We start from the raw sequence: 22305 nt of genomic DNA, 5'->3' as shown, positions 1-22305 counted from the left end.
AAACGTGTAGGATTCTTTGTGGGTTTAAGAGAGTAGATGCTGAGACTTTTTAAAATTCATTCACAGGATATGGGCATCACTGGCCATCTATTGCCAGCCCCTAATTGCCCCAGAGAGCAGTTAAGAGTCACCCACATTGCTGTGGGTCTGGAGTCACATGTATTCCAGACCAGGTAAGGATGGCAGTTTCCTTCCCTAAACGACACGAGTGAACCACATGGGTTTCTTCTGACAATCTCTGATGGTTTCATTGTTATCATTTCAGACTCTTCATAAATTTGAATTCCACCATCTGCCATGACAGAATTCAAACCCGGGTCCCCAGAACATTACCAGCGTCACTGGACTAATTGTCTAGCAGTAATATCACTAGACCATCACATCCCCTTGTGGGAGAGTCTAGCACCAGAAGGGATGATCTCAGAGTACGGAATGGGTCACCCAGTTAGGACAGAGATGAGGGGGAATTTCCTTTCTCAGAGGTTAGTCTATCTGTGGAACTCTCTTCTGCGCAGGACTGTTAAAACTGGGTCATTCAGTAAATTCAAGACTGAAACAGGCAGGTTGCAAATTATAAAGGGAATCAAGAGTTATGGAGAAAAGGTGGGAAAAGGTTGAGGAGTATTGGCTCAGTGATGATCTTATTGAATAGCAATGCTGACTTAATGGACCATATGTGTCTTTTGTTGTATGCACTTTATAATTGATTCTCTAACTCTCCCTACAACTGATGTCAAGCTAATAGGTCTGTGATTCCCCGTTTTCTCTCTCACACCTTTCTTAAACCATGCTGCTCAATGTGCAACCTTCCAGTTTTCAGACATCTTTTTCAGACTGATTAACATTTTTAAAGATGATTAACAAGATATCCATTATTTTTGTAGCCATGTTCTTCAACACTCTGGGCTGAAAGTCATTGGGCTCTTGGCATTTGATAACATCACACCCGCCTCCCTCACCTCCATCAAGCCATCGCCTTCCCAGCTACCTGCTCCCCAGCCCCACCCTCACCCCTCTATTTACCTCCCAGCCCCCCTCCCCTCTTCCCCTCACCTCCATTGTTCCTGATGTAGGGCTTATGCCTGAAACATCAACGCTCCTGCCCCTCGGATGCTGCCTGACCTGCTGTGCTTTTCCAGCACCACACTCTCGACTCTGATCTCCAGCATCTGCAGTCCTCACATTCTCCTAAGCACTTGTAATGTCAAACAGGCGCCTGTGATGTTTGTAATTGCCTCAGATCTGTGGTACCCAGCTTACTGATTCGATAAGTTTAGTAATTTATTTCACTACCAGCTTCCACTCCCATTACTGACCTCAATGTGGTTTTCCTGAATTTTGTTTCAGGGAGAGAGTTAACACCAGACCAGAATAAAACCTGATGCATTAACAGAGATCAGTTGAGCTTGCTCCAGCTGTTTCATTTGCATTAGTATAGATTACATTCCATTTGGTGGCTTAATTGACCATTGCCAGTAAATCACTATGTAGAGAGAATGGTGTTTAATAGCAGGGTTAGAACTGAATAATCCTTACTCACTTACCACCCTATTAGCATTTTCAACCCCACAAAAAATTATTAGGTACTCCCATTTCTGCTTTCCCCTGGATACTAGGAATGTTCTGTGCTTTAATACAAGCAATGTTTGGACTACGACTTAAATTTGTGGCCGAATAACGCACCATAAATGCATAGCATACATAAAACAAGGATATCACTTGATTTGGACTAACTGTGACTCTCTTTCTCTCTCTCACAGACCTTATAAAGCTCTTTACACTGCACTAACTGTGTTCCCACTGAACATGTAAGTAAAGATGTAAGATATTTTAGGGCTGAATTATCAAGTAGACTCTGATACCACAAACAATACTTCACAGGAGTGGTGGAGGCTAGTACAATTGCAACATCTAAAAGGTATCTGGATGGGTCCATGAATAGGAAGGGTGTAGAGCAAGATAGGCCAAATGCTGGCAAATGGGACTAGATTAGGTTGGGATATCTGGTCGGCATGGACAAGTTGGGCCGAAGGGTCTGTTTCTGTGCTGTACATCTCCATGACTCTATGAAATGAAAACGGAAGTTGCTGGAAAAGCTCAGCAGGTCTGGCAGCATCTGTGGATAGAAATCAGAGTTAACGTTTCGGGTTGAGTGACCCTTCCTCATTTGTTTCTGATTTATAGCATCAGCAGTTCTTCCGGTTTTTATTTACCGTAAAGATACTTGATTGGAAATAAAAAACACAGAAACTATTATAGAGGGTTAAAGTCAAGAGGGTAAAGTTTAGAAGCCAGGATTCCTTTAAATGGTCATGTACAACGTTAGCTTCTGTTGCAGATCCCTAATCAGCATGGGTTGGCTTGCCAGCCTATTTCAGAGGGTAGTTAGAATCAATTACACAGTACGGATTACGCAGTCTCACTTAGATTTCCTTCCCATTTTTTTTTAGATTAGATTAGATTACTTACAGTGTGGAAACAGGCCCTTCGGCCCAACAAGTCCACACCGACCCGCCGAAGCTCAACCACCCATACCCCTACATTTACCCCCTACCTAACACTACGGGCAATTTAGCATAGCCAGTTCATTTGTTAAGGTAGGATTTGAATACCTGTCAAGAATGTGGTGCTGGAAAAGCACAGCAGGTCAGGCAGCATCCGAGGAGCAGGAAAATTGACATTTCGGGCAAAGGCCCTTCATCAGGAATTTGTGGTATCAGAGTTTAGTTGATAATTCAGTGCTAAAATATGGTAAGTCTTTACTGTGAGTTCATGTCTCTGGGACATGAGCCTGGGTATCTGGATTACGAGACTAGTAATATTTCCACTATACTACCATTGCCTGAGCTGTAGAATGCTTTACAACACTAGACTGGACTATTGATTAACTCACTACCTGGAATTAAGGTCAGTCAGGCTATGCCTGTTACTACACAGCTGTCCATCAGTAGGTTACTATGTATTTTTCAGTGAATTGTGTTTATACTGAGCTCTATCCAATACACAATGTCTCCTGAGTACACAAAGGGAAAATATTTAAGTAAACTGTTTGTAGTACAGCACTACTCTAGATATTGTTCAAGCTACACTGTCAAAAATGTATTGGCAGGCAGCTGTCTGAAACTGATTTCATAGGGTCACAGCACAGAAACAGACCCTTTGCTTCAAACTTTCCAAACACAATCCCAGGCCAAACTACTCCCACCAGCCTGCTTTAGGCCCATATCATCCACACCTTTCCTGTTCCTGCACTAATCCAAATGGATTTTAAATGCTGAAATTGTACCCACATCCACCATTTCCTCTGACAGTTCATTCCACACACGAACCACCCTCTGTGTAAAAAACATTGCCCCTCATCTCTCTCCTTTCACCTTAAAAATGTGACCCCCCCAGTCATGAAATCCCCCACCCTAGGGAAAAAATATCAACTGCCATCAACTCTATCTATACCCCTCATTATTTTATAAACTTCCATCAAGTCGCCTCTCAATGCCCTACGCTCCAGTGAAAATAGTCCCAGTTTATCTAGCCTTTCTTTATAACACAAACCTTCCATCTCCAGCAACATCCTGGTAAATCTCTCCTGAACCCTCTCCAGCTTAATAATATCCTTCTTATAACTGGGCCATGAGAGCTGCTCATTGTCTTCCAGAAGAGGCCTCAACAATGTCCTGCTCAACCTCAACATGACATCCCCAACTCCTATGGCTGCTGGGTCCCCAAGTGGGAAATGAGGTGCTGTTTGTCCAGCTTACGCTGAGCTTCGCTGGCGCACTGCAGGGATGTTGGCCAGGGAACAGAAATGCTCATGTGAAAAAGGCACAGGCACATTCATGGACATTACCCCTGAACTTCTCAAAGGGACACCTGACTCCCACTCGAACTCTGAACTCACCTTGAGGTTAAGATTGGGGCTGGTGTAATTTTTGCAATGCTATTGACATCATGTTTTCTGTTAGTGAGTAAAATGAAGAGCAGTTTTTCCAAGTGTGGGTTTGATCCAATGGGTAGCACTCCTTACTGTGAGTTTAAAGTTGGTCACTCCCGATGCTACATCAGAGCCTTGGATACATCGCCTCAGCTGATGATCCAGTGCAGTGCTGAGATATTTAAAGGAGCTGCCTTTTAATTAGACATTAAACTAACCTTTGAAATGACTACATAAGATCCCACGCCAGACTTTTGGAAAGGAGCAAGGAATCACAGCCAATATTTATTTTTTTTTTCAATGACAAAAGATCATTAGTATAGTGCCTTCACTAACTACAAGATTCATGATTGGGGTTGTTAACCTGAGAAAAAAACAATGACTGCAGATGCTGGAAACCAGAGTCTAGATTAGAGTGGTGCTGGAAAAGCACAGCAATTCAGGCAGCATCCGAGGAGCAGGAAAATTGACGTTTCGGGCAAAAGCCCTTCATCAGGAATACAGGCAGAGAGCCTGAAGGGTTGTTAATCTGAGCCAGTCAGGATCAGCCTGGCTGACCAATATAACCAAGAGAAGAAGAGCACTGCTCATCACTGGCCACTTGGGCATTTCCTTTCTTCCTGGTGGTGGAAATTGAATAAAGATTTGTGCACTTTGTATCTCTCACTGCGTCTCACACCTGCGCACACACACACACCATGGGTGCTGGGGAAAAATAAGTACTAAGGCAGTTAGGCGGTAGTGTGGGGTTAAAAAGAAAAAAAAAGAAAGAAGGAAAAAAGAAAATAAATAACCAAGAGAAGACGGGCACTGCTCATCAATGGCCACTTGGGCGTTTCCTTTCTTCCTGGTGGAGGAAATTGAATAAAGATTTGTATGCCTGTTGTCTTTCACTGTGTCTCCCACCTGCGCGCACACACACACACACACACACACACACACAACACGGAAAAAAGAAAAAGAAAACAAAGAAAAAAATGAGTGTCAGAGGTGCTGCTCACTCTGAGAGCTGTCTCTGAGAGAGCTGGATCAGTGTCAATGACTTTCTACATGTGAATAAAATGTGACTTGATGACAGGATACTGGCCTTTGTGGACTTATTTCAAGAACCATTATAGAACTCAAGACACTAAGCCACATGAACATCCAGCCTGCCTTCTGCAAATGTTCAAACTCTGTTGAGACAAAAACTGAGAAAAAAAGAAGAAAAAGAAAAAATAATAACAAAGGACACTGCTTGTCACTGGCCACTTGGGTATTTCCCTTCTTTCTGGTGGTGGAAATTGAATAAAGATTTGTATGCCTGTTGTCCTTCACTGTGTCCTACACCTGCACACACACACACACACACCATGGGTGCTGGGGAAAATATAAGCACTACCGCAGTTAGGCGGTAGCGTGGGGATAAGAAAAAAAAATTAAGAAATAAAATTTTTTTAAAAAAGGATTTGACAATCTCTTCAGTTTAGGGGACTGATTATGTGCTGGCTGGGCCACAGTCAGTGAGTTCCCAAAAAAAGGAAAAAAAAAGGAAAAAAATATAAACAAGGAAGAAGAAAGATAGCCCAGAGATCATAATTGGCTCAGTTGAGGACTGAGCTGAAAATGCGTTGCTGGAAAAGCACAGCAGGTCAGGCAGCATCCAAGGAACAGGAAATTCGACGTTTCGGGCATAAGAAGGGCTTATGCCCGAAACGTCGATTCTCCTGCTCCTTGGATGCTGCCTGACCTGCTGCGCTTTTCCAGCAACACATTTTCAGCTCTGATCTCCAGCATCTGCAGTCCTCACTTTCTCCTCAGTTGAGGACTGACTCGGAACTGGCTCATCACAGGCTATCGAATAAAGAGTGACTTGGTGACAGGACACTGGCCTCAGTGCAGTTACTTCAATTAGATTATGATCACATTACTGCCTGCGGAGCTTGTTGTGCTCAAAATGATCACCAACATTACCTCAGTGACTACACCTCATTGGCTATAAAGTGCTTTGGGGACGTCCTGAGGTTGTGAATTTGCTAAATATATGATATCAGATTTTTCTTCTTCTTTCAAATTGTTTTTTTTGCACACGTGCCTCTCAAAATTCAAATAAAAATTTCAGTATGACTGAGCACATTGGACAGAAATGAGATAGTGGGTTTATTGCAAAGAGATCAAATAAAGCCTCATTTCTCTTGCATTTAATTGTAGAAAGTTTGGAGTGGTCAAAATGTTAAATTATTCATTTCGATGTGTTATTAATTCCATCGTTCATTGCCACTTGCCATTTCTGCATTGACAGGAAAAAGACACAGTCCCCTAACTTATTATTGCTATTAGAATCATTAAAAGCTCGTTATAGTTAGAGTCTACACCGCAGCATGTGTTACACTGGATTTGATTACTGTGTGATCAATATAAACACAATGATCAGTATCACAAGGCCTTGGTAAATTCACTCTGTGTTCTCAGCTTAAATATTTATCTCATCGTGCTTCAGAAATGCCTTCACTTGGAAATATTGCTCTCATGGTGTGTCTCAGAGTTAACAGAACTCGCCATACTGCATCGAGAGTTTCAGTAAAGAGTCTCGTTTTCAAGCTGTCATTGATTGACAGCATTTACATAGCACCTATAACCTCATGGAGTGTCTCAAGGCACTTCCCAGAGGCATAATCAGACCAGAAAAGACACCAAGCCTAAGAAGATCAGTTGTTTGATTGGAAAAGTAGCCTCATAGAGATCTGAAAAGACCAAAGTGTGGTTTGGGGAGGGGATTCTGTATCAGTCCCATGACGAATTCTAGAGAGCTGCTATATACGCAACACCATTCTCCAAAACACAGAGGACGGAAGCTCTGAAAGTATTAATACCTCCATCAAGATTAGATTCTCTACAGTGTGGAAACATGCCCTTCAGCCCAACAAGTCCACACTGACCCTCCGAAGAGAAACCCATTCCCCTACCCTATATTTACCCCTGACTAATGCACCTAACATTGTGGGCAATGTTGTATGGCCAATTCACCTGACCTGCACATTGTGGGGGGAAACCCACACAGACAGAAGGAGAATGTGCAAACTCCACACAGACAGGTGGGAATTGAACCCAGTGCCAGCCACTGTGCCACCCTAGACATTTCAAGTGTAGAACCCCCACCCCATTACATTGCCTATTTTCTTCACCCTATCTCCACCCGAAATCATAGAAACATTGACAGCTTCTCACATTTTGACATCCAAGACATCCAGGCAAAAAAAAAACCCCAGAGAACTGCGGATGCTGGAGATCTGCAATTAAAAACAGAAAGTGTTGGGGAAACTCAACAGGTCTGGCATCATCTGTGGAGAGAGAAAACAGGGTTAATGTTTTGGATCCAGAGACTCTCCTCTGACGCCTCAACAGAACAGTTCTGAAGAAGGGTCACTGGACCTGCAAAGTTAACTTTGCTTTTCTCTCAACTGATGCTGCCAGACCTTGGGTCATCCAGCACGGAAACAGACCCTTCGGCCCAACTTATCCATGCCAACTAGGTTTCTTAAACTAAACTAGTCCCACCTGCCTGCTCCTGGCCCATATCCCTCTAAACCTTTCTTCTTCATGTACCTGTCCAAATATCTTTAAGTGTTGTAATTGTGTTTGCTTCTACCACTTCCTGCAGTAATTTCTGTTTTAGTTTCAGACCAGTTATAGACTTGGGTGGTAAGAGTTTTCTTATGATACCTGTGCCGATCTTTGGAGGTTATGGATCCTGTGTGCATCTCATGAACATGCATCTGAGAGATACCCCCTGACATTTCAAAATAAATCAATCTTGGGAGTAGCATCACTGGAAAGATTGGCATTTGCAGTTGATACCTAACTATCAGTATAAAAGTGGCCAATTCACATCTACAAAACCCGTTCTTTGTAACACAATGGATGGGCTGTTGCCACAGTCTCTGGGCTCCCAATGTAAGGACCAAATGGGAATTCTGACCCCACCTTCTCTGGTGATAGAACTAGCTCAACAAACCTACCAGAAGTGCCCTCCAAGATGGCTGCCTCTAGGTTCATCATCCAATTACAGACAGGATGCCGCAGGCTGTAAGCAGCTTCGCCAACAAGAGTTGGTGCAGTTGAGACAGGTTGGTGAACTAGGCGCATGGAGGTAAGTGAAAGAAATACTGAAAGCAAGAAAGCAGACAAGCTGAGCAGTTTAGGATAGCACAGAGGAGCCACAGGACCTACCTTTCTGGCCCAGGGGCTCCCACTTTGGGCTATTGTCCTCCTGACTCTGGTGATTCCCCACAAAGCTGCAGGAGGGGTTGTCTCTACAAAGTCCTGGAAACAAAATGGTGGACAGGAGAGAGTGGTGTCTGTCAGAGCTGCTCCTTTCCTTGAGGATTTGTCAGCCCTGGAGCCAATTTCCTTGATTTCTGGGAACAGTAATTATTGTTTTGATAAGTTTTTGGAACTTTAAAAATCAAAGATTGAAAACAACAACAAATTTAAAAGGCATCCGGATGGGTACGTGAATAGAAAGAGCTTAGAGGGATATGGGTCAAGTGCTGGCAAATGGGGCTAGATTAATTTAGGATATCTGGTTGACATGGACAAGTTGGGCCGAAGGGTCTGTTTCTGTGCGGTACAGCTCTATCACTCTCTATGACACAAAGACAGCAGCTTTTCCAAGTGTAAATTGATTTTGTGAGGCCATTTGATTATTCCTATTGGTTGCTTGCTTCCTGTTGGCATTGTGGAGTTCTGAGGCAGTGTCCATTCATGTCCACGTTCCCTTGTCGCCCTGCGCGGCAACCCTCAGATCTGGGAATCCTATCCGAGGTGTGGAACTTGTACATTAACTGCACTGATGTGGGACTTTAATCACAAATGGTTGTGATGGCAACTTTCTATGCCTGAAGCAAATCTGTATTTACCTACTTGGCTGGATAGGTGATCACACACACCTTCTTAGCAACTATAAGCACAGACATGGAGAAACTCAGAGTCTGACTATTTGAGAATGGATTCAAGATGAGCAATTTCATGGGAACGGGTTGTGGAAATCAGCCAGAAAGGCTGAGGATGTTGAAACAGTTAATGTTATCAAACCTACAACTGGCAGGTTTTGTAGGTAATAGTGTCCCTGATCAAAGGGAAGTACATTACTTCAATGCACAGCTCATCCATTATCTAATTGAATGAACAAACAGCCTCAAATGATTTAATTCTGTTCCTGTGAGCTTTGAGTTCCCTCTTCTCTCCATGTCTTTGTGTTCCAATATTCCTAATTTCAAGAGAACTCCAGAGAATCCGACCTCCAGAGAAAGGCCCCCCATAGAGCTTATTACTTTCTCTCTAAAATACTCTGGTCCACCCCAGACTTACAATATTCTGCAGAGTATTCTAGAATGTCCTTGAGTAATACCACACAAAATCTGTGGCCTTTATAAAAATGTAACTGCAAGTTGCTGGATACAATAACAAAACATACATGTAATCTCTCTATAGGGACTAATATTTCTGTATTTATTGTTACATTGTGTTTTACGGGGTGTCCTGTTGTTTATTGATAATAAATTACCAGGTGAAATATTCCTTTGTGTCTAAGGTATCTTTTGTATTGCTATACCTAATGTTCTGTCTATATTAGGTAATAGCAATCAGTAATTCATTTAAGATATTGTTCTTTTTCAATTTTGGTCAGATGCTATATTTTGCTGGAAAGCTAATGCTTTCATTTCAACTGTATAAATCTTGTTTGTGGATCATTTTCATTTATCAGCATTAAGCTTTATTGTTTTTATACTTTGTAATGTGCGGTTAGTATCAAATGACAAACCAGTTGTCTGGCAATGAGTTACAGTGTTGTAATTCATGCCCAAGGTTCCTGGTCATGCCAGAAGATTGTAACCATAGTGATTTATAAACATTGACATGACATCCATGTTCCATCTGCCTTTAACTCAGGGCTGATTCACCTTTCTCTCTCTCCCTTTTGGACAGGCAAGAATACAAAGTAGTCAAGCATTCTGTCCCCACTCCCCTCAACATTCCCCATTGGGGGCTGTATTTACTAAGTTACTGCAAAATGACTGGACAGCCGTCAAGTCAGTCGTCTCTGTCCTGATGGATTTTCACAGATGCACCATAGAAACCATTCGATCTGGACTCAATACAGCTTGGTACAGCAACAGCTCTGCCCAGCACAATAAGAAACTACAGAGAGTGGTGAACACAGCCCAGTCCATCACACAAACCCAACCTTCCACCCACTGACTCCATCTACACTTCCCACTCCCTCAGGAAGGCAGCCAACATCATCGAAGGCCCCTCCCACCCCGGTTATAATCTCTCCCAACCTCTTCCTCCAGGCAGAAGATACAGAAGCTTAAACACACACGCACCGACAGATTCAAGAACAGCTTCTTCCCCGCTGTTATTAGATTTCTGAATGGACCTCTCAAATTTCAAATCTAATGTTGATCTCACTCTCTGTGTACCTTCTCTGCAGCCACCTTGTATTCCTCACTCTGCCCTATCACCCTGATGCACTTTGTCTGGCGTGATCTGCACACAAAACAAAACATTTCAGTGTACTTAGGTGCATGTGACAATAATAAGTCAAATTTTAAAAATCAGAGAATGAGACTGTCACCACAGAGACAAACTGGGCACTAACAGGAAAGAGAAAAAAAACATACCAACCCAGGAAATCAGGGAGTCAGCACAGTCAGCTGAGGGGTTCAAAGTGAATCGGTCTGACCTGGCATAATCTACTGTTCACTTGTTGTCCCAGATTCCATCACCTCCTGGCTGCTCATCAGCTCTGGGTATTTTTAGTTGCAAGATGACCAAACCCCGGCCTTTCCAGTCAACAGGTTGAATGCAAGGCACGCAAAACAAAGATTAAAAAGGAAGTGCTCAGGACAATGAGTACAGAGTGCCTGTGAATCCCAGCATCATCCCCAGGGAGCAGGGTAATTCAATAAATTGCAAGCACTGGACTCAGTTTAATTAATCCTTTGGTAAATAATTTACGAGGTGTAAACAGCTCAATCATCTGATGTTGGAGGCTGTTCATTAAAACCTCCCAATGACTGAAGAAAATGAATTTGTTTTGCTCTTGTTATGGTGAGTGATGGAAACAGTGTTAGGAGTACCGTTTAGGAGAAGCACATTGAAGGGTAAATGTTTGAAGACAGGATCAAGCATCATGGATAGTTCGATATGATTTCAACATTCAAATTTGTCCCTGCATAAATGCACCAGAAACCTTCGAGGTACTTTGTGAAAAAGGAGCGATATCATGTGGCCTGAAGATGTCAAAATGTCTTGCATGCAAAAGCTAACTTACCAAATGTAGTCAATGCAGTGACTGTGAGAGAGCATGATGTGATGAAGACTAAACAATAAAACAAAGATGCTGGAAATCAGAAACAAAATTAGAAATTTGCTGGAAAAACTCAGTAGGTCTGGCAACATAGAGTCATAGCAATGTACAGCATGCAAACAGACTGTTTGATCCAACCCGTCCATGCCGAAAACGTATCCCAACCCAATCTAGTCCCACCTGCCAACACCCGGCCATATCCCTCTAAACCCTTCCTATTCATATACCCATCCAAATGCGTCTCAAATGTTGCAATTGTACTAGCCTCCACCACTTCCTCTGGCAGCTCATTCCATACACGTACCACCCTCTGCATGAAAAAATTGCCCCTTAGGTCTCTTTTATATCATTCCCTTCTCACCCTAAACCTACGCCCTATAGTTTTGGATTCCCCCACCCCAGGGAAAAGACTTTGTCTATTCACACTATCCATGCTCCTCATAATTTTGTAAACCTCTATAAGGTCACCCCTCAGCCTCTGACGCTCCAGGGAAAACAGCCCCACCCTCAAATCCTCCAACCCTGGCAACATCCTTGTAAATCTTTCTCGAACACTTTCAAGTTTCACAACATCTTTCCAATAGGAAGGAGACCAGAACTGTATGCAATATTCCAACAGTGGCCTAACCTCCCAACTCCTGTACTCAATACTCTGACCAATAAAGGAAAGCATAACAAACACCTTCTTCACTATTCTATCTACCTGTGACTCCACTTTCAAGGAGCTATGAACCTGCACGCCAAGGTCTCTTTGTTCAGCAACACTCCCTAGGACCTTACCATTAAGTGTATAAGTCCTGCTAAGATTGGCTTTCCCAAAATGCAGCACCTCACATTTATCTGAATTAAACTCCATCTGCCACTTCTCAGCCCATTGGCCCATCTGGTCCAGATCCTGTTGTAATCTGATGTAACCCTCTTCGCTGTCCACTGCACCTCCAATTTTGGTGTCATCTACAAACTTACTAACTGTATCTCTTATGCTCACATCAAAATCTGTCTCCCCTCTCCCTCTGGCCTCCTCTCTCTGTCCCCTTCTCTCTATCCCCCTCTCTCTGTCCTCCTCTCTCTGTCCCCCTCTCTCTGACCCCCTCTCTCTGTCCCCCTCTCTCTATCTCCCCTCTCTGTCCCCCTCTCTCTTCCCCCCTCTCTCTGTCTCCCCTTTCTCTGTCTCCCCTCTTTCTGTCCCCCTCTCATTCCCCTTCTGTCTGTACTTCTTTCTCTGTCAGAGGACTCAGCACCGATCCTTGTGGCTCTCCACTGGTCACAGGCCTCCAGTCTGATAAACAACCCTCCATCACCACCCTCTGTCTTCTACCTTTGAGCCAGTTCTGTATCCAAATGACTAGTTCTCCCTGTATTCCAAGAGATCTAACCTTGCTAATCATTCTCCCATGGGAACCTTGTTGAATGCCTTACTGAAGTCCATATTGATCACATCTACTGCTCTGCCCTCATCAACCTTCTTTGTTACTTCTTCAAAAAACTCAATCAAGTTTGTGAGACTGTGGAAAGAAAGCAGACTCAGCATTTTGGGTCCAGTGACCCTTCATCAGTTGTGAAGAAGATGCTGCCAGACCTGTTGAGTTTTTCCCAGCAACTTCTGATTTTGTTTGTGACAAAGATTAGTTCACCCTTCATCCAATCTTGCTGTTCCCCAAAGAGGTGTCATCGTGGACTCAAAGCATTAACTCTGTTTTCCTCCTATTAAGTGCTGCTAAACCTGTTGATTTTCACTGACACTTCCAATTTTTATTTCAGTCTTTTTGATAAATTCAAGAAAGGAATATCAATGGGACACTGGAAGGAATTAATGTTCTTTCTCAAGCCAGCCCATTTCGCTTAAAATGTCTCACCAAACTTCATCTCACAGAGAAGATTCCACTTTGAACAATGCAACTGGAATAGAATCCCTACAGTGTGGAAACAGCCCATTTGGCACAGCAAGTCCACACTGACTCTCTGAAGAGCAACCCACCCAGACACATTCCCTTACATTTACCCCTGATAAATGCACATACCTGGACACTGCATGTGCAATTTAGCATGACCAATTCACCAAACCAGCCCATCTTTGGATTGTGGGAGGAAACCCACACAGAACTCACAAACTCCACACAGACAGTCACCCAAGGCTGGAATTGAACCCAGGTCCCTGGTGCTGTAAGGCTATAGTGCTAACCACTGAGCCACTGTGCTACCCTGACAGCACAGTGCATTCAGCCCAGGTTAAGGGAGTAGACCTTAGGTAAATGTTTGGTAATATTCTGGAGCACATGCAACTGAGTTATTCTGGTATAAAATGTTAAATGAGCTTTATTCATTAGCTTATTTATTCAGCGTATTGTAAAATTACAGAGTGGGTGACAAAATTCTAGTTGGAATTGGTGGCTCTGAGATGGTCATGTTCTATGACAATGCAGCGTACGGTTAAGTAAGATTATGTGGCATTACTTAAATGATTAGATTAGATTACTTACAGTGTGGAAACTGTAAGCCCAACAAGTTCACACCGACCTGCCAACACGCAATCCACCCAGACTCCATTCTCCTACATTTATCCCTTCACCTAACACTACAGCTAATTTAGCATGGCCAATTCACCTGACCTGCACATCTTTGGACTGTAGGAAGAAACCCGCGCAGACACGGGGAGAATGTGCATCTCCACACAGTCAGTAGCCTGAGGCAGAAATTGAACCCGGGTCTCTGGCGCTGTGAGGCAGCAGTGCTAACCACTGTGCCGCCATGCTGCCCACAAATGCTAGCGTAATAGTCACATTTTTGAGGCAAAGGTTTTAGGCCAAATGTCACAGGTCAACTCTTACATGGGTATGGAGTTAGTGAAGTCTGCAGGTGCTGGAGATCAGAGTGGAGAGTGTGGTGCTGGAAAAGCACAGCAGGTCAGGCAGCATCTGAGGAGCAGGAGAGTCGACATTTTGGGCATAAGGTCTTCATCAGGCCCATTCCTGATGACTTTCCTGATGAAGGGCTCATGCCCAAATTGTCAACTCTCCTACTCCTTTGATGCTGCCTGACCTGCTGTGCTTTTCCAGCGCTACATCTGTCCACTCTTACATGGGGTAATGTCTGTTTTGTGAACTGGGCAAAAGAAGATGATCACAAAGGATCAAATTAAAATCAACATCACTAAGATGTGGAGGTGCTGTTGTCGGACTGGAGTGAACAAAGTCACAGGCTACCAGTTTATAGTCCAACAGGTTTATTTAAAATCACAAGCTTTTGGAGCTTCTGGCTCTGGGGGGTTGTGAGTTCAAGTCCCACAGGGGTGTACCATTTACAATGATGTGCCAGCAGAGTACTGTGGGAGCTTTTATACTCTGCTTTACAAAGACTCCATCTGCTCAGGCAACTCAAAGTTCCCAATGGCAGTACTCAACAGACCGGAAGAGTCCATATCTCCTGGCCAATAGTTAACCCTCATTCAAACCTAAAACAGATTAATCCCATCATTATTTCATTGCTGTATGTCAGACCTTTCTCAATGTGAGGAAATGGCTCTCTCTACTAGACTTGAAATCCTGCATAATGCGTTCTAAACACATGTCCCTCTTTTGTTCCTCACACATACACATCTCAGCAGAAGTTTTAGCTCATAGAATCCTGACGGTGTGGAAACAGGCCATTCAGCCTATCGAGTCCACACTGACTCTCCGAAAAGCATCACACCCAAACTCACACCCCATCTCTGTATTTCCCATGGCTAACACACATAACCTGCATATCCCTGGATTCTATGGGCAATTTAGCCCAGCCAATCCACACACACTGCACATCTTTGGACTGTGGGAGGAAACCAGAGCACCCGGAGGAAACCCACACAGACACACGTGAATGTGCAAACTCCACACAGACAGTCGCCCGAGGCTGGAATCGAACCCGGGTCTCTGCTGCTGTGGAGCCACTTCACCAATAGGGAGCTGGAACTTGAGCTGTATTTCCCAACTTTCTTCATGCAGGTGATGATAAGGATAGCTGCTGATCCAGTGGATCCAAGTGAAGACTGAGAATTGAACCTATAGTTTTCTACTTGACCTTGTGCCACGTGGGGTGATACATTGACTGACTAAACCCTAAATCTGAATGATGTACATCCCTTTGAAATAAGGCCTCAGGACTGATCTAGCCTGATTTCAACTGGCTCAGTGGTTAGCATTGCTGCCTCACAGCGCCTGGGACCCAGGTTTGATTCCAGCCTCGGGTGACTGCCTGTGTGGAGTTTGCACATTCTCCCAGTGTCTGCGTGGGTTTCCTACAGTCCAAAGATGTGCAAAGTAAGGTTGATTGGCCATATTAAATTGTCCCACAGTGTCCAGGGAGAGGTGGGCTAGCTGCGGGAAATGCAGGGTTACAGAGCGAGGGTGGGGATTTGGTGATGCTGACAATTGACGTGTAGGAACATTGGGGCAAGTCAGGCTATTCCACTCTTTGCTGAAATCCTGGGTGGCCTTTGAGCTCATTCATTTTACACTGTGACTCCCTCTATCTTAATAAGATGGATAAAATAGATATTCGAAAAAATTGCTGACTACTACAGTCACAAACGTGAGAGGCTTTGTCTGCCTGTGTAGGCGGAGTTCTCAAGGAAATTTTTTAACAAACCTTCAATTATCTGCAAAAACATAGAAAGCTCTTGTGGTGCAGTGGTAGTGTCCCTATCTCTGAGCCAGGAGGCCTGGGTTCAAGTCCCATCCATCTGATCCACAGGTGAGTAATCACATCTCTGAACGGGTTGATTAGAGAAAAAGTCTCCAAAAACAGATGATCCAGCCACTCAGCTCATCTGCTCTTTGTGATACTCTACTGTATATGCCTTGGTGTATTGGCGGACATGACGACGATGTAGTTGCTAAGCGACAGGTTGATTGTGCAGCATCTTTGACTTGATAAGATGGTCTATCAATGCAACTTCCTTCTTTGTCTCATCAACCACTCCAGTTACAGACACATTGTATCAATGTTCATGGAGCCATATTAATTTTTAAATAAATATTTTGCAATAGCAATAATTTGTAGTTCTGTCACTAATTATGCTTTAACCCATTGTGATTGGGTGACTGTATCCATTGAAATTCAACTTTCACTTCATAGAATCCCTACAGTGTGGAAGTAGGCCATTCAGCCCATCGGTTCACACCAACCCTCCAAAGAACATCCCACCAAGACCCAACTGCTTACCCTATCCCTGTATTTCCCATGGCTAACACCCCCAAACCTACACAGCCTTGCACACTGTGGACAATTTCCCATGGCCAATCCACCCTAGCCTGCACATCTTTGGACTGTTGGACGAAACCCATCAGACATGGGGAAAATGTGCAAACTCCACACAGACAGTCGCCCGAAGGTGGAATCAAACTCAGGTCCCTGACGCTGTGAGGTAGAAATGCTAACCACTGAGACACCATGCCACCCAAATTAATTAAACTTGGGCTTGCACCAAATTATTTCTACTCTGCCACCATCCCCCATCCTCTGCCATGTCTTTGACTCACAATTTGTTTTGATTCTCAGAACATGAACTGTCAGCCTCTCCTGATTTATAACTCTCTGGGGAAGTCTGTACACAATGAGACAAAGACAATCTCCCTTATGGACACCAATCGGTGGGGGGTGTGTGTGATTTATTTGGCCTGAAGCGATGTTGTTTGAGGACATCTATATTCCCATGGAGAGAGCCAGGAATTACTCTATGTTTTCTAGTTGGCGTCACAATCCTAGCCGTTATTTTTGGAAATGTTTTTTGTAGGATTTAGAATTTTTATGGAAAGCTAATGGTCATATCAAAGTGAGTTACAATCTTGAATCTAATCAACTTCTGTGATTCTTTATTTGTACAGTAGTGGATAATACGAACTGAATTACAGGCTGGAATCTAATTGAGGGGCTCAGTTGGTTTTTATATATATCTCTACATTTGGATTAATGGATACTGTGAGTGAGTTACAACATACAAATTGTAAAATTCAGATTTTTAATGCAAATCATAGAATCCCTACAGTTTGGAAGCAGGCCATTCAGCTCATTGAGTCCATACCGCCCTTCCAAACAACATCCCACCCAAACCCCCGCCTATCCTGTAACCCTGTACTTCCCATGGCTAACCCCCCTAGGCTACACATCTCTGGATACTGTGGGTAATTTCCCATGGCCAATCCACCCTAACCTGCACATCCCTCACAGACAGTCACCAGAGGGTGCAATCGAACCCAGGTCCCTGGCACTGTGAGGCAGCAGTGCTAACCACTAAATGTTCAGGCCAACAGTAAATATTGGTGGAAGGTAATCCTGCAATATGCAGGAAATTGTTGCCAATGTCACAACCAAAAAGGAATGTTATCTTTTTACACACACACACTCTCTCCCACACACACACACACTCACACTCTCTCTCCCTCACACTCTCTCTCACACACGCACACTCACACTCTCTCTCACATACACTCACATGCTGTCTCTCTCACACACACTCACACTCTCACATATACAATCACACTCTCTCTCTCACACACACACTCTCTCTCTCACACACACACTCACACTCTCTCTCACACACACTTTCGCACACACACTGTCTCTCTCTCTCATACACGCACACACACTATCACACATACACACTTTCTCACATTAACTGTCTCTCTCTCACACACACTCACTTTCTCACACACGCTGTCTCTCTCTCTCACACACACACATCTCACACACACACACATTCTCTCTCACACACTCTCACAAACTGTCTCGCTCTCGCACACACACTCTCTCACACACTCACACACACACACACACTCACTCACATACACACACACTGTCTCTATCTCTCTCTCTCACACACACGCATACACAAACATTTTCTCACGCACAGTCTCTCTCACACACACACTTTCTCACACAAACTGTCTCTCTCTCTCACACACACACTCATACAAACTGTCTCTCTCTCTCTCTCTTACATACACTCTCTCACACACACTTTCTCACGCACTGTCTCTCTCTCTCTCTCTCACACATGCACACACACTCTCACACATACACACTTTTTCACACTGTCTCTTTCTCACACACACACTCACTTTCTCACACACGCTGTCTCTCTCTCACACACACACTCACACTCTCACTCACACTCTCTCACACACGCACACTCACACTCTCTCTCACATACACTCACACTCTCTCTCACACACACACTCACACTCTCACACATACAATCACATTCTCTCTCCCACACACACACTCACACTCTCTCTCACTCTCTCTCACACACATACTCACACTCTCTCTCACACACACATACTCTCTCTCTCACACACTCTCACACTCTCTTTCACACACACTTTCTCACACACACTTTCGCACACACACTGTCTCTCTCTCTCTCTCACACACGCACACACACACTATCACACATACACACTTTCTCACACTAACTGTCTCTCTCACACACACACACTTTCTCACACACGCTGTCTCTCTCTCTCACACACACACTCTCTCTCACACACACACACTCTCTCACACACACTCTCACGAACTGTCTCGCTCTCACACACACACTCTCTCACACACACACACTCACACAAACTGTCTCTCTTTCTTTCTCACATACACTCTCTCACACACACTCATACACACTTTCTCACACACAGTCTCTCTCTCTCACACATGCACACACACTCTCACACATACACACTTTCTCACACTGTCTCTTTCTCACACACACACTCACTTTCTCACACGCTGTCTCTCTCTCACATACACACTCTCACACACACACACTCTCTCTCACACTCTCATACACACTTTCTCACACATACTCTCTCTCACACACATGCACATTCTCTCACACACACACTCTCACAAACTGTCTCTCTCGCACACAAACTCTCTCTCACACGCACTGCCTCTCTCTCTCACACACACACATTTTCACACACACACTGTCTGTCTCTCACACACACATGCACACACACACACTGTCTGTCTCTCACACACACATGCACACACATTCTCACACACACACTGTCTCTCTCTCACACACACATACTTTCTCACACAAACAGTCTCTCTCACACACACTCTCTCTCACACACACACTCTCTCTCACACACACTCTCTCACAGACACATACTCTTTCTCACACACTCTCTCTCTCACACACACACACACTTTCTCACACAAACTGTCTCTCTCTCTCACACACACACACACAGTCTCTCACACACACTCTCTCTCACACACTCTCTCTCACACAAACACACTTTCTCACAAACTCTCTCTCTCACACTCTCTCACACACTCACACATTCTCACTCTCTCTCTCTCACACACACACACACACACACTGTCTCTCTCTCTCTCACACACACACTCTCTCTCCCTCACACACACTGTCTTTCTCTCTTACACACACATACTCACACTCTCTCTCATGCACAGACACCTGGGAATCAGGCCCACGACCATCTGAAGTAGAGGAGGAGCATCCGGGAATGCGTTGAGTACCTCGAGGCCTGCCATTGGGAAAAAGCAGAAGCCGGGGGGAAACAGTGTAAGCAGTACGCTGTCACCCCAATGTCCCATTCACCCCTTCCTATGACTCCCCTTCTGCCCCCAGTGCAACAGAGCCTGAGATAGCTCCATCGGTCTGTACAGCCACCTACTGCCTCTCCCTGAGAGTGAGAGAGAGTCACCCTGACCTGTGAGCGACATCAGATGATTAACTCAGCAGGTCTGGCACCATCTGTGGAGAGAGAGAACACAGAGAGAGTCCAGTGACCCTTCTTCGGGCCAGTATTAACAACTTACAGTGGACTCCCACACATTCCAGGAAATATTGCAGCAGAAATGCTGGGTCATCAATTAGCAATGTGTGTCTAACCATTGCAGGAGAATAAAAAGGGATAAATTTGCATGCTTCTGCTTAGGCGCCTCAGAACTCAGCCTCAATGTTGCATTCAGAAAATGTATATGATTGCAAAACACTGCCAACTGGGTGACTCTGCAGCAACAAATCAGGAAACCATTTCAGTTTTACATCCATTCAGTTCTCCTGCTGTTCCATTTCAGAGCAGTTTGACTGGGGCCTGTATTTTGACACAGATTTAGATTTAGGTTTTATTGTCACGTGTACTCAAGTATGGGGTACAGGCGTACAGTGAAAAGTGTATAATGTCACCTCACGCAGACAATGTGTGTGTGTGTGTGTGAGATAGACTATGTGTGTGAGAGAGTGTGTGTGTGAAAGAGAGTGCATGTGAGACCAGTATGTGCGTGAGAGAGTGTGTGCCTATGAGAGAGTGTACGCACACAAGAGAGTTTATGTGTGCGAGACAGTGTGCATACGAGAGAGTGTGCACGTGCGAGAGAATGTGTGCGCGAGACAGTGTACGCGAGAGAGAGTGGGTGTGCGCGAGACAGTGTACGCAAGCGACAGTGTGTGCACGAGAGGGTGTGTGTGCGTGAGACAGTGTGCACGCTAGAGAATGTGCGCAAGAGAGTGTATGTGCGTGAGACAGTGTGCACGCGAGAGAGAGAGTGTGTGCGCGAGAGTGTATGTGCGTGAGACAGTGTGCACGTGAGAGAGTGTGTGTGCGCAAGACAGTGTGCATGCAAGAGAGAGTGTGTACGCAAGAGTGTATGTGCATGAGACAGTGTGCACGTGAGAGAGTGTGTGCGCGAGAGAGTGTATGTGTGCGAGACAATGTGCATGTGTGAGTGTCTGTGTGTGTGTGCGTGCAAAAGTACCTAGGTACAAAATCTTAGCTATAGAAATAGAGGAGTAAAGAAATGAGTTTAATGAGTTCAGCACTACAGTCTTCTTTGCATAAAAGTAAAAAATAAAGAAATGTCATTAAAATGTTAAACATTACGGTCATTTCTTGAGACATGGACCTGCTGGGGTTCCCTTTCTCCTGGACGGGGCACGCTTTAACCAACTCACCGCAAACTCTTGGGTTTTCTTGTAGACAGCGTGTTGCAATCCTGGGTGTCTGTTCCAAAGGTAAAGGTTAAAACATGTTTTACTCTTTTGTAGCTACTTCTACTTGGATTTTTCACTGCTATAAAAAAATCCCATGTTCCATTGGCTTTTCACTCGCCAGTTTTAAAGTCTGACAGGAGTTACTTTGATTACTGATTTTGGGTGAAGTCAAGTGTCTCAGTTTAATCATCACCCTCCTACATTCCTCACATGTTTACACTGAGAGTTACATGTACAGAGTTACGCAGTTAATGACCTGGTACACATTGAGGGATTGCCTAAACAGCTCCAAGTTTGTGCGTGCTCCGTGTTTCCTGTTGGTATTTTGTTCACATCCACAGGCAGTACGAGATCCTGATCTTGTTGCAGTCCAGAAGGAGATGACTTGTATTGACATCATGCATTTCCCAGCCTCAGTCCACACCCAACCACTTTACAGTCAATGAAGGTACAGCCACTATTGCAGCATGAGAAATGGAACAGCCATTTTGTACACAGCAATCTCCCACATACAACACATAGACATGGTGATGAATGGTGGGATATGGACCCGAGGGATTAGTTTAATTTGGCATCATGTTCGGCACAACATTGTGGGCCGTTCCTGTGCTGTACGGTTCCATGTTCACAATTAGACCATGTGTTCTGTTCCAGTGGTTTGGTTCAGGGAACTGCAAGGACTGTAACATTCAGAATAACTCATCAATGCGTCTCAGCAATAAATGGGATATTTTATATACACTGAGGCTTCAGTTTACCATCTCAACCAACAGAAAGTGTGAAGTCACATGACACTAGGTTATAGTCCAACAGGTTTTTTTGAAATCACAAGCTTCCTGAACGCTACCCTTCATCAGCTGAAGTGACAGAGAAGCACACAAGCGCAGAATTTACAGGCAGAGAGATCAAAGGTAGACACACACGCATAAACATACGCACGCACACAGCCACACACGTGCGCACTCACTCACATACATACACACACACACACTCTCACACACACACACAATCTCTCTT

At 44.3% G+C, this 22305-nt stretch overlaps 1 long non-coding RNA gene across 2 annotated transcripts in view; it reads right to left on the bottom strand.

Moving 5' to 3' along the window:
• LOC132823126 (uncharacterized) overlaps positions 1–21483 on the bottom strand; it is a 34998-nt gene extending 13515 nt beyond the window's left edge. Inside the window, exons 1-2 of one of the 2 annotated variants that reach the window (XR_009645498.1) lie at positions 21250–21483; positions 8141–8328 (exon numbers count right to left, since the gene is read on the bottom strand). This is a non-coding gene — a long non-coding RNA (uncharacterized LOC132823126). The remainder of the gene's footprint in view (positions 1–8140; positions 8329–21249) is intronic. The other variant, XR_009645499.1, reaches the window with a different exon arrangement.
• Between the last annotated feature and the right edge of the window lie 822 nt (positions 21484–22305).

This window comes from Hemiscyllium ocellatum, chromosome 16 (genome assembly GCF_020745735.1).
Source record: "Hemiscyllium ocellatum isolate sHemOce1 chromosome 16, sHemOce1.pat.X.cur, whole genome shotgun sequence".
NCBI lineage: Eukaryota > Metazoa > Chordata > Chondrichthyes > Orectolobiformes > Hemiscylliidae > Hemiscyllium > Hemiscyllium ocellatum.
This window is presented reverse-complemented; position numbering and strand designations above follow the sequence as displayed.